Raw genomic sequence first — 10,131 nt, 5'->3', positions numbered from 1 at the left:
GCTCTGCAGCATGTGGGATCTTCCTAGACCAGGGCTCAAACCCGTGTCCCCTGCACTGGCAGGCAGATTCTTAACCACTGCACCACCAGGGCAGCCCTGGAATATGTCATTTTAATTTTGATATGTTTTAATTTTGTAATGAATCTGTAGATTGCTTTGGGTAGTATGGACATTTTAACATCATTAATTCTTCCAATCCATGAGTATGGAATATTTTTTAATTTATGTATGCCTTCTTCAATTTCTTTCATCAATGTCTTACAGGTTTTCATGTACAGATCTTTCACCTCCTTGGTTAAATTTATTCCTGAGTATTTTATTGTTTTTGATGCAATTATAAGTAGAATTTTTAAATTTCCCTTTCTGATCATTTGTTTTCAGTGTATAGAAACAGCCAATTTTTGTATATTGATTTTACATCCTGAAAATTTACTAAAAATTTTTGTATTAGTTCTAACATTTCTTTGGTGGAGTGTTTAGAGTTTTCTATATATAGCATCATATCACCTGCAAACAGTGACAGTGTTACTTCGTCCTTTCCAGTTTGTATGTCTTTTATTTCTTTTTCTTGCCTAATTTCTCAAACTAGAACCTCCAATATTATGTTGAATAAAAGTAGTGAGAATGGGGATCCTTGCTTCATTTCTGATATTAGAGGAAAAGCATTAAGATTGCCACCATTGAATACGATTTTAGCTGTGGGCTTGTCATATATGACATTTATCATGTTGAGGTTCATTCTCACTACACTCAGATTGTTGAGAGTTTTTATCATAAATTGTTGTTGAATTTTGTCAAAAGCTTTTTCTGAATCTATTGAGATATCATATAATTTATATCCTCTATTTTGTTAATGTGGTATATATCATATTGATTGATTTGTGAATCTTGAACCATCATAGCATCTCAGAGATAAACCCCACTTGGTCATAGTATATGATCCTTTTAATGTACTGTTGAATTGGATTTGCTGATGTTTTGTTGAAGATATTTGCATCTGTGTTCATCATGAATATTGCCTGTAATTGTCTTTTTAAGTAGTGTGCTTGTCTGATTTTGGCATCAGGGTAATGCTGCTTCATAAAATGAGTTTGGAAGTATTCCTTCCTCTTGTATTTTTTGGAAAAGTTTGAGAACAGTTGGTATTAATTCTTTTTTAAATGTTTGGTAGAATTCATCAGTGAAGCCATCTGGTACTAGACTTTTGTTTGTTGAGAGATTTTTGATTACTGATCAGTCTTTTTGCTAGTAATTGGTTTGTTCAGATTTTCAATTTCATCATGATTCAGTCTTGGTATTTATGTTTCTAGGAATTTATCCATTTCTCCCAGGTTGTCCAATTAGTTGCTGTACAGTTGTTTATAGTAGATTGGTTGCCTGGAAATGGAAATACTGAGCATTAAAGACAAGAAAACAACTGAACAGCTTTTCTTAATATAATATTTTTCATTAATTTCATTAATATATTTAAAATTATGACTTGAGCAGTGTGTGAATGGAATAACTGAAGGGTTTGTTTTATTAATTAATTCTGTTGAATTGTTTTGCTATCTTTTATATTCAGTATTATTTGATACTAGTGATAACAATAGTAATAATAATTATTTTAGAATTTTGACTATTTTGAAATTTTCCATGCATTTTTTGAGTGATTCTTCCTCCAGATAATTTGTGTCATTATTATTATTGAAAATCATAATCATGATTCTAATATAGATATAAAGTATACACATGCTAAAGATTTCATTTAATTCATTAATTAAAGAGGGAACACACTATGATGCTATAATAGGTTCAAAGGAGAATTCACAGTACCACTCCACACATCTGTAGTCAAATATGAAATGTTGAAATAAATTTAAAAGTAGATACAAAAACAGGCAAAACTTGCTAATATCTACAGACCAGTAATTAATTTTATTACACAAGACCGAATTTGATTTCTAGCAGTAAGAGTTACTTACATTCCAGCTCATTATAAAATGAATTTTGCCAACCTATTTTGATACTACAAATAGCATCAAGCACCTGTAAACTTATGGTATAAGAGATATATTGGATCTCCAACAGGACAATTCACTAAGTTAAGTGGAAACTGAGAGATCTGAAAGGTGAAAAACCAACCCATCTGTCCTTTCTTTAAGTGAGATGTAATGAACTGCTTAAAGCTATTCACAAAGCAAGAATAGCCTAGAAATCATGAGAAAAGAGCTCTATTTTCTCTCTACCCTCTGATCAAGAGCTCTATTTTCTCTCTACCCTCTGATCTTGTTTATTTGGCCCCACTGGGCTGGGCAGTGTTTATTACTGAGGTACGTTTAAATTTAAATTGTTCACAAAGGGTAAATTTGAGGTACTAGGAAATACAATTCAGTACTCTCCAAAATACCTAAAGCTACACTCATGATCATCTCCAGAGATGCATTTTTAATATTAATTCAATCATGCACCAAAGTCAATAGAGAAAGTGCTTTCAGAAAAATATACATATATATACATATACACACATATAACAACCTCATTGATTCTAACCCAAATATTGATGTTATTTTCATAGCTTTAATTTTTAATGTTATTATCTGTAGTGAAATTATAGAAATAAATGATGTAGATTTATTAATATTAACATTTCTATAGAGAAGTTTGTGCTAGTATTTAAAAATGGATATTTAAAGAAATTGACTTTGACATTCTGATGATTCAGAAGTATAGTTCCCATATTCTAAAATCTACAAACTAAACACATACCAGTAACTGCAGTTAAGAAAAAAAAGCTATCACTTATTCCAGAACCCAACTATTCAGGATTCAGCTGCTCCTCTGTGGTTACATTCAGGCTAAATACCAGCACTAGGTAGCTTAGTGGAGAAAAGCTCTGTAATTTGCAGCATCATGAAAAGATAATAACTTAATAACTATTTTTTCTTCTATTATAAAAATACAAAAAAATATCAACTACTGAAGATTTTGAAATATTGAGTAAGGTTTTGTTTTTTTTGCCTTCTATCATATGATAATTCCCTTTTATGTAGTCTTCCCCTGAGCAAATCTAACAATTGTACATTGAGCCAGATCTTATAGCTTGTTTCTTTTCACAGAAGTTGAGGAAAATAAGATGAGGGAAAAAAAAAAGTTATATTATTACTTTGCCCTTGAGTGGTCAGTAACTACCAGGGACACACTTCAAAACAAAGCAAAACAAAACAGTTAAATGACCCTTCTTTTTTTATTTCCTACCTACCTTACTTTACTGTGCTAGACATTTACATCTGTACAGTTATCCCAGATAACAAGAAATTTAAAAGATTCAGTACATTGAAACAAAGAAAAAATGGGACTTCTTTTCATAGTATTAAGTGAGTAATAAGTGTCCTTGGAATCTCCAAAGATCCAAAGGAGATAATAAAATGGAAATGGGATGCTGAAGTGGGTGGGCAGTTAAAAAATGCAACTAATATATTGACCAACTATTATGTGGTCCCCAAAGTCCTAATCTTTTACCACAGCAATCCTGCAAACTAAGATTTGCCTGTCTCCATTGTACAAAGGAGTAACCTCAAGTTAATAAACATAGCTAATGGGCTTGCTTGCTTATTTATTTATTTATTTATAACTTGTGGCAGGAGATTTGAGAAATCTTGAAGAACATACAGCTACTAATTAATGAAGCTGAATGTAAATTCCCTTTTTAATCAAACTTTTTGCTCTGTCAACTAAACCAAGCTGTAATTTCTGAGTTATATGAAAATGACATTGGCAGGTAGATATTTATTAAGGCTTTATCTTCCCTCCATCATAAAGGACATAAAGTGGCTAGTGAAAATGAGGCAGAGATACCAAGAGTGACATAATCTATCTTCCAAGGGTATCTGAAATGCCTGTAAGTCATTGATATGCTATTCTTAGATACAAATTTAGCCGTAGTAATTTTAGAATGTTTGAGGATGATGAAGCACTTCTAGGAAAATTCTTGACTTTAAAATATATATATATTTATCATAATAATCCACCAGTTCTTCTTTATATTTCCAGTTCTGTAGCTCAGAAATTACAAGACTCTTTTTGTTTCATTAATTTTATTGATGGATGTTTCTAGTCTGGCCTGGTTCTGTCCCCAGAGGACGTTCCACAATAAAATCTTAAAAATTCACCTTCTCTGAGGTTTTAGCTATCATACTACAAAGCTCTCAAGCATTTCAAACAAAACCATTCTCTTTAAATGTTTCTATTCCTACACTTGTTTTCCATCCCTGTAAAATCCATATGCTTTCTAAAAACTCATTGGAGGGCAGGTAGCTTTTCAGGTAAAGCTACCACTTTTAACCACTGATACTGGAACAGGGTGAGGGGGAGAATAAAAACTCAAAATGGACCTTGTATTTACACATAAAACTTTTTAAACTTTAAATGTAAAACAAAATTTAAACAAAAAATCTTCAGGAATTGGTTTGAGTGATGACTTCATAGACATGACATTAAGAACATGATAAAGTAAAATTTTGATAAATGTTATTTCATCAAAATTAAATAAACTTATTCTGTGTAAGACCCATCAGTTGAGAGGATGAAAGGAAAGGCTACAGACTAAGATAAGAAATTTGCAACCTACATATGTAACAAAAGACTTGGGTTCCAGAATATATAAAGAACCCTTAAAAATCAACAGCAGTGGGGGATTGGTTCAAGATGATGGAGTAGAAGGACATGCTTTCACTCCATCTTTCGAGAACACCAGAATCACAACTAACTGCACAGCAATCATCAACAGGAAGACACTGGAACTCACCATAAAAGATAACCCACATGTAAAGACAAAGGAGAAGCCACAATGAGACAGTAGGAGGGGCGGTATCACAATAAAATCAAATCCCATAACTGCTGGGTGGGTGACTCACAAACTGGAGAACACTTATACCACAGAAGTCATCCCACTGGAGTGAAGGTTCTGAGCCACACGTCAGGCTTCCCAACCTGGGAATGGGAGGAGGAATTCCTAGAGAATCAGACTGTGAAGGCTAGCAGGATTTGATTGCAGGACTTCGGCAGGACTGGGGGGAACAGAGACTCCACTCTTGGAGAGCACACACAAAGTAGTGAGCACATCAAGACCCAGGGGAAGGAACAGTGACCCCATAGGAGACTGAACCAGACCTACCTGCTAGTGTTGGAAGGTCTCCTGCAGAGGCGGGGGGCAGCTGTGGCTCACCAAGGGACAAGGACACTGGCAGCAGAAGTTCTGGGAAGTACTTCTTGGCATGAGCCTTCCAAGAGTCCACCATTAGCCCCACCAAAGAGCCCGGGTAGGCTCCAGTGTTGGGTCTCCTCAGGTCAAACAACCAACAGGGAGGGAACCCAGCACCACCCACCAGCAGACAAGCAGATTAAAGTTTTACTGAGCTCTGGCCACCAGAGCAACAGCCAGCTCTACCAACCACCACTCCCTCCCATCAGGAAACTTGCACAAGCCTCTTAGGTAGCCTCAACCACCAGATGGCAGGCAGCAGAAGCAAGAAGAACTACAATTATGCAGCCTGTGGAATAAAAAACACATTCACAGAAAGGTAGACAAAATGAAAAGGCAGAGGACTCTGTACCAGATGAAGGAACAAGATAAAACCCCAGAAAAACAACTAAATGATATGGAGATAGGCAGTCTTACAGAAAAAGAATTCAGAATAATGATAATGAAGATGATCCAGGACCTCAGAAAAAGAATGGTGGCAAAGATCAAGAAGATGCAGGAGGGCTTCCCTGGTGGCACAGTGGTTGAGGTTCTGCCTGCCAATGCAGGGGACATGGGTTCATGCCCCGGTCCAGAAAGATCCCACATGCCGCGGAGAGTCTAGGCCCGTGAGCCATGGCTGCTGAGCCTGCACGTCCGGAGCCTGTGCTCCGCGACAGGAGAGGCCACAACAGTGAGAGGCCCGCGTACCGCAAAAAAAAAAAAAAAAGCAAGAAATGTTTAACAAAGATCTAGAAGAAATAAAGAACAAACAAACAGAGATGAACAGTACAATAACTGTTATGAAATATACACTAGAAGGAATCAATAGCGCAATAACTGAGGCAGAAGAACAGATAAGTGACCTGGAACACAGAATGGTGGAATGCACTGCTGTGAAACAGAATAAAGAAAAAAGAATGAAAATAAATAAAGGCAGCCTAAGACACCTCTGGGACCACATTAAACGCACCAACATTGTAGGGGTCCCAGAAGGAGAACAGAGAGAGAAAGGACCCGAGAAAATATTTGAAGAGATTATAGACGAAAACTTCCCTCACATGGGAAAGGAAATAGCCACCCAAGACCAGGAAATGCAGAGAGTCCCATACAGGATAAACCCAAGGAGAAACATGCCAAGACAATAGTAATCAAATAGGCAAAAATTAAAGACAAAGAAAAATTATTGAAAGCAGCAAGGGCAAAACAACAAATAACATACAAGGGAACTCCCATAAGGTTAACAGCTGATTTCTCAGCAGAAACTCTACAAGCCAGAAGGGAGTAGCATGATATATTTAAAGTGATGAAAGGGAAGAACCTACAACCAAGATTACTCTACCTGGAAAGGATCTCATTCAGATTCGAGGGAGAAATTAAAAGCCTTACAGGCAAGCAAAGAGAATTCAGCATCACCAAACCAGCTCTACAACAAATGCTAAAGGAACTTCTCTAAGTGGGAAACACAAGAGAAGAAAAGGACCTACAAAAACAAACCCCCCCAATTTAAGAAAATGGTAATAGGAACATACATATGATAATTACCTTAAATGTGAATGGATTAAATGCTCCAACCAAAAGACACAGGCTTGCTGAATGGATACAAAAACAAGACCCATATATATGCTGTCTACAAGAGACCTACTTCAGAACTAGGGACACATACAGAATGAAACTGAGGGGATGGAAAAATATATTCCATGCAAATGGAAATCAAAAGAAAGCTGGAGGAGCAATACTCATATCAGGTAAAATAGACTTTAAAGAATGTTACAAGAGACAATGGAGGACACTACGTAATAATCAAGGGATCAATCCAAGAAGAATATATAACAATTATAAATATATATGCACCCAATAGAGGAGCACCTCAATACATAAGGCAACTGCTAACAGCTCTAAAAGAGGAAATAGACAGTAACACAATACCAGTGGGGAACTTTAACACCTCACTTACACCAATGGACAGATCACCCAACCGAAAATTAATAAGGAAACACGAGCTTTAAATGACACAATAGATCAGATAGATTTAATTGATATTTATAGAACATTCCATCCCAAAACAGCAGATTACACTTTCTTCTCAAGTGCACATAGAACATTCTCCAGGACAGATCACATCTTGGGTCACAAATTAAGCCTCAGTAAATTTAAGAACATTGAAATCATATCAAGTATCTTTTCCGACCACAACGCTATGAGACTAGATATCAATTATGGGGAAAAGATCTGTAAAAAATACAAACACATAGAGGCAAAACATCACACTACTAAATAACAAAGAGATCACTGAAGAAATCAAAGAGGAAATCAAAAAATATCTAGAGACAAATGACAATGAAAACGTGATGATCCAAAACCTATGGGATGCAGCAAAAGTAGTTCTAAGAGAGAAGTTTATAGCTATACAATACTACCTCAAGAAACAAGAAAACTCTCCAATAAACAATCTAACATTACACCTAAAGGAACTAGATAAAGAAGAACAAACAAAGACCAAAGTTAGAAGAAGGAAAGAAATCATAAAGATCAAAGCAGAAATAAACGAAATAGAAACAAAGAAAAAAATAACAAAGATCAATAACACTAAAAGCTGGTTCTTTGAGAAGATAAACAAAATTGATAAACCATTAGCCAGAATCATCAAGAAAAAGAGGGAGAGCACTCAAGGCAATAAAATTAGAAATGAAAAGGAGAAGTTACAACAGACATTGCAGAAATACAAAGCATCCTAAGAGACTACTACAAGCAACTCTATGCCAATAAAATGGACAACCTGGGAGAAATGGACAAATTCTTAGAAAGGTATAACCTTCCAAGACTGAACCAGGAAGAAATAGAAAATATGAAAAGACCAATCACAAGTAATAAAATTGAAACTGGGATTAAAAATCTTCCAACAAAGGAAAGTCCAGCAACAGATGGCTTCACAGGTGAATTCTATCAAACAATTAGAGAAGAGCTTGCACCCATGCTTCTCAAACTCTTCCAAAAAATTGCAGAGGAAGGAAAACTCCCAACCTCATTCTATGAGGCCACCATAACCCTGATACCAAAACCAGACAAAGATACTACAAAAGAAGAAAATTGCAGACCAATATCACTGATGAACATAGATGCAAAAATCCTCAACAAAATACTAGCAAACAGAATCCAACAATGCACTAAAAGAATGATACACCATGATAAAGTGGGATTTATCCCAGAGATACAAAGATTCTTCAGTATACGCAAATCAATCAATGTGATACACCATATTAACAAATTGAAGAATAAAAACCATATGATCATCTCAATAGATGCAGAAAAAACTTTTGACTAAATTCAACACCCATTTATGGTGAAAACTCTCCATAAAGTGGGCAAAGAGGTAACCTACTTCAACATAATAAAGTCCATATACAGCAAACCCACAGCAAACATCATTCTCAATGGTGAAACACTGAAAGCGTTTCCTCTAAGATCAGGAACAAGACAAGGATGTCCCCTCTCACCACTGTTATTCAACATAGCTTTGGAAGTCCTAGCCACAGTAATCAGAAGAAAAGAAATAACAGGAATACAAATTGGAAAAGAAGAAGTAAAACTGACACTGTTTGCAGATGACATGATACTATACATAGAGAATCCTAAAGATGCTAACAGAAAACTACTAGAGCTAATCAATGAATTTGGTAAAGTAGCAGGATACAAAATCAATGCACAGAAATCTCTTGCATTCCTATACACTAATGATGAAAAATCTGAAAGAGAAATTAAGGAAACACTCCCATTTACCACTGCAACAAAAAGAATAAAATACCTAGGAATAAACCTACCTATGGAGACAAAAGACCTGTATGCAGAAAACTATAAGATACTGATGAAAGAAATTAAAAATGATACCAACAGATGGAGAGATATACCATGTTCTTGGAATGGAAGAATCAATATTGTGAAAATGACTCTACTACCCAAAGCAATCTACATGTTCAATGCAATCCCTATCAAATTACCAATGGCATTTTTTACTGAAGTAGAACAAAATATCTTAAAATTTGTTTGGAGACACAAAAGATCCTGAATAGCCAAAGCAGTCTTGAGGGAAAAAAATGGAGCTGGAGGAATCAGACTCCCTGACTTCAGAGTATGCTACAAAGCTACAGTAATCAAGACATTATGGTACTGGCACAAAAACAGAAATATAGATCAATGGAACAGGATAGAAAGCCCAGAGATAAACCCACGCACCTGTGGTTAACTAGTCTATGACAAAGGAGGCAAGGGTATACAATGGAGAAAAGACAGTCTCTTCAATAAGTGGTGCTGGGAAAACTGGACAGCTACATGTAAAAGAATGAAATTAGAACACTCCCTAACACCATATACAAAAGTAAACTGAAAATGGATTAGAGACCTAAGTGTAAGACTGGGCACTGTAAAACTCTTAGAGGAAAACATAGGAAGAACACTCTTTGACATAAATCCCAGCAAGATATTTTTTGATCCACCTCCTAGAATAATGGAAATGAAAACAAAATAAACAAATGGGACCTAATGAAACTTAACAGCTTTTGCACAGCAAAGGAAACCATAAACAATACGAAAAGACAACCCTCAGAATGGGAGAAAATATTTGCAAATGAATCATCGGACAAAGGATTCATCTCCAAAATATATAAACAGCTCATGCAGCTCAATATTAAAAAAACAAACAACCCAATCCAAAAATGGGCAGAAGACCTAAATAGACATTTCTCCAAAGAAGACACACAGATGGCCAAGAAGCACATGAAAAGCTGCTCAACATCACTAATTATTAGAGAAATTCAAATGAAAACTACAATGAGGTATCACCTCATACAGGTTAGAATGGGCATCCTCAGAAAATCTACAAACAACAGTTGCTTGAGAGGGTGTGGAGAAAA

The sequence above is a fragment of the Tursiops truncatus genome, chromosome 8 (assembly GCF_011762595.2).
Source record: "Tursiops truncatus isolate mTurTru1 chromosome 8, mTurTru1.mat.Y, whole genome shotgun sequence".
Lineage (NCBI taxonomy): Eukaryota > Metazoa > Chordata > Mammalia > Artiodactyla > Delphinidae > Tursiops > Tursiops truncatus.
This window is presented reverse-complemented; position numbering follows the sequence as displayed.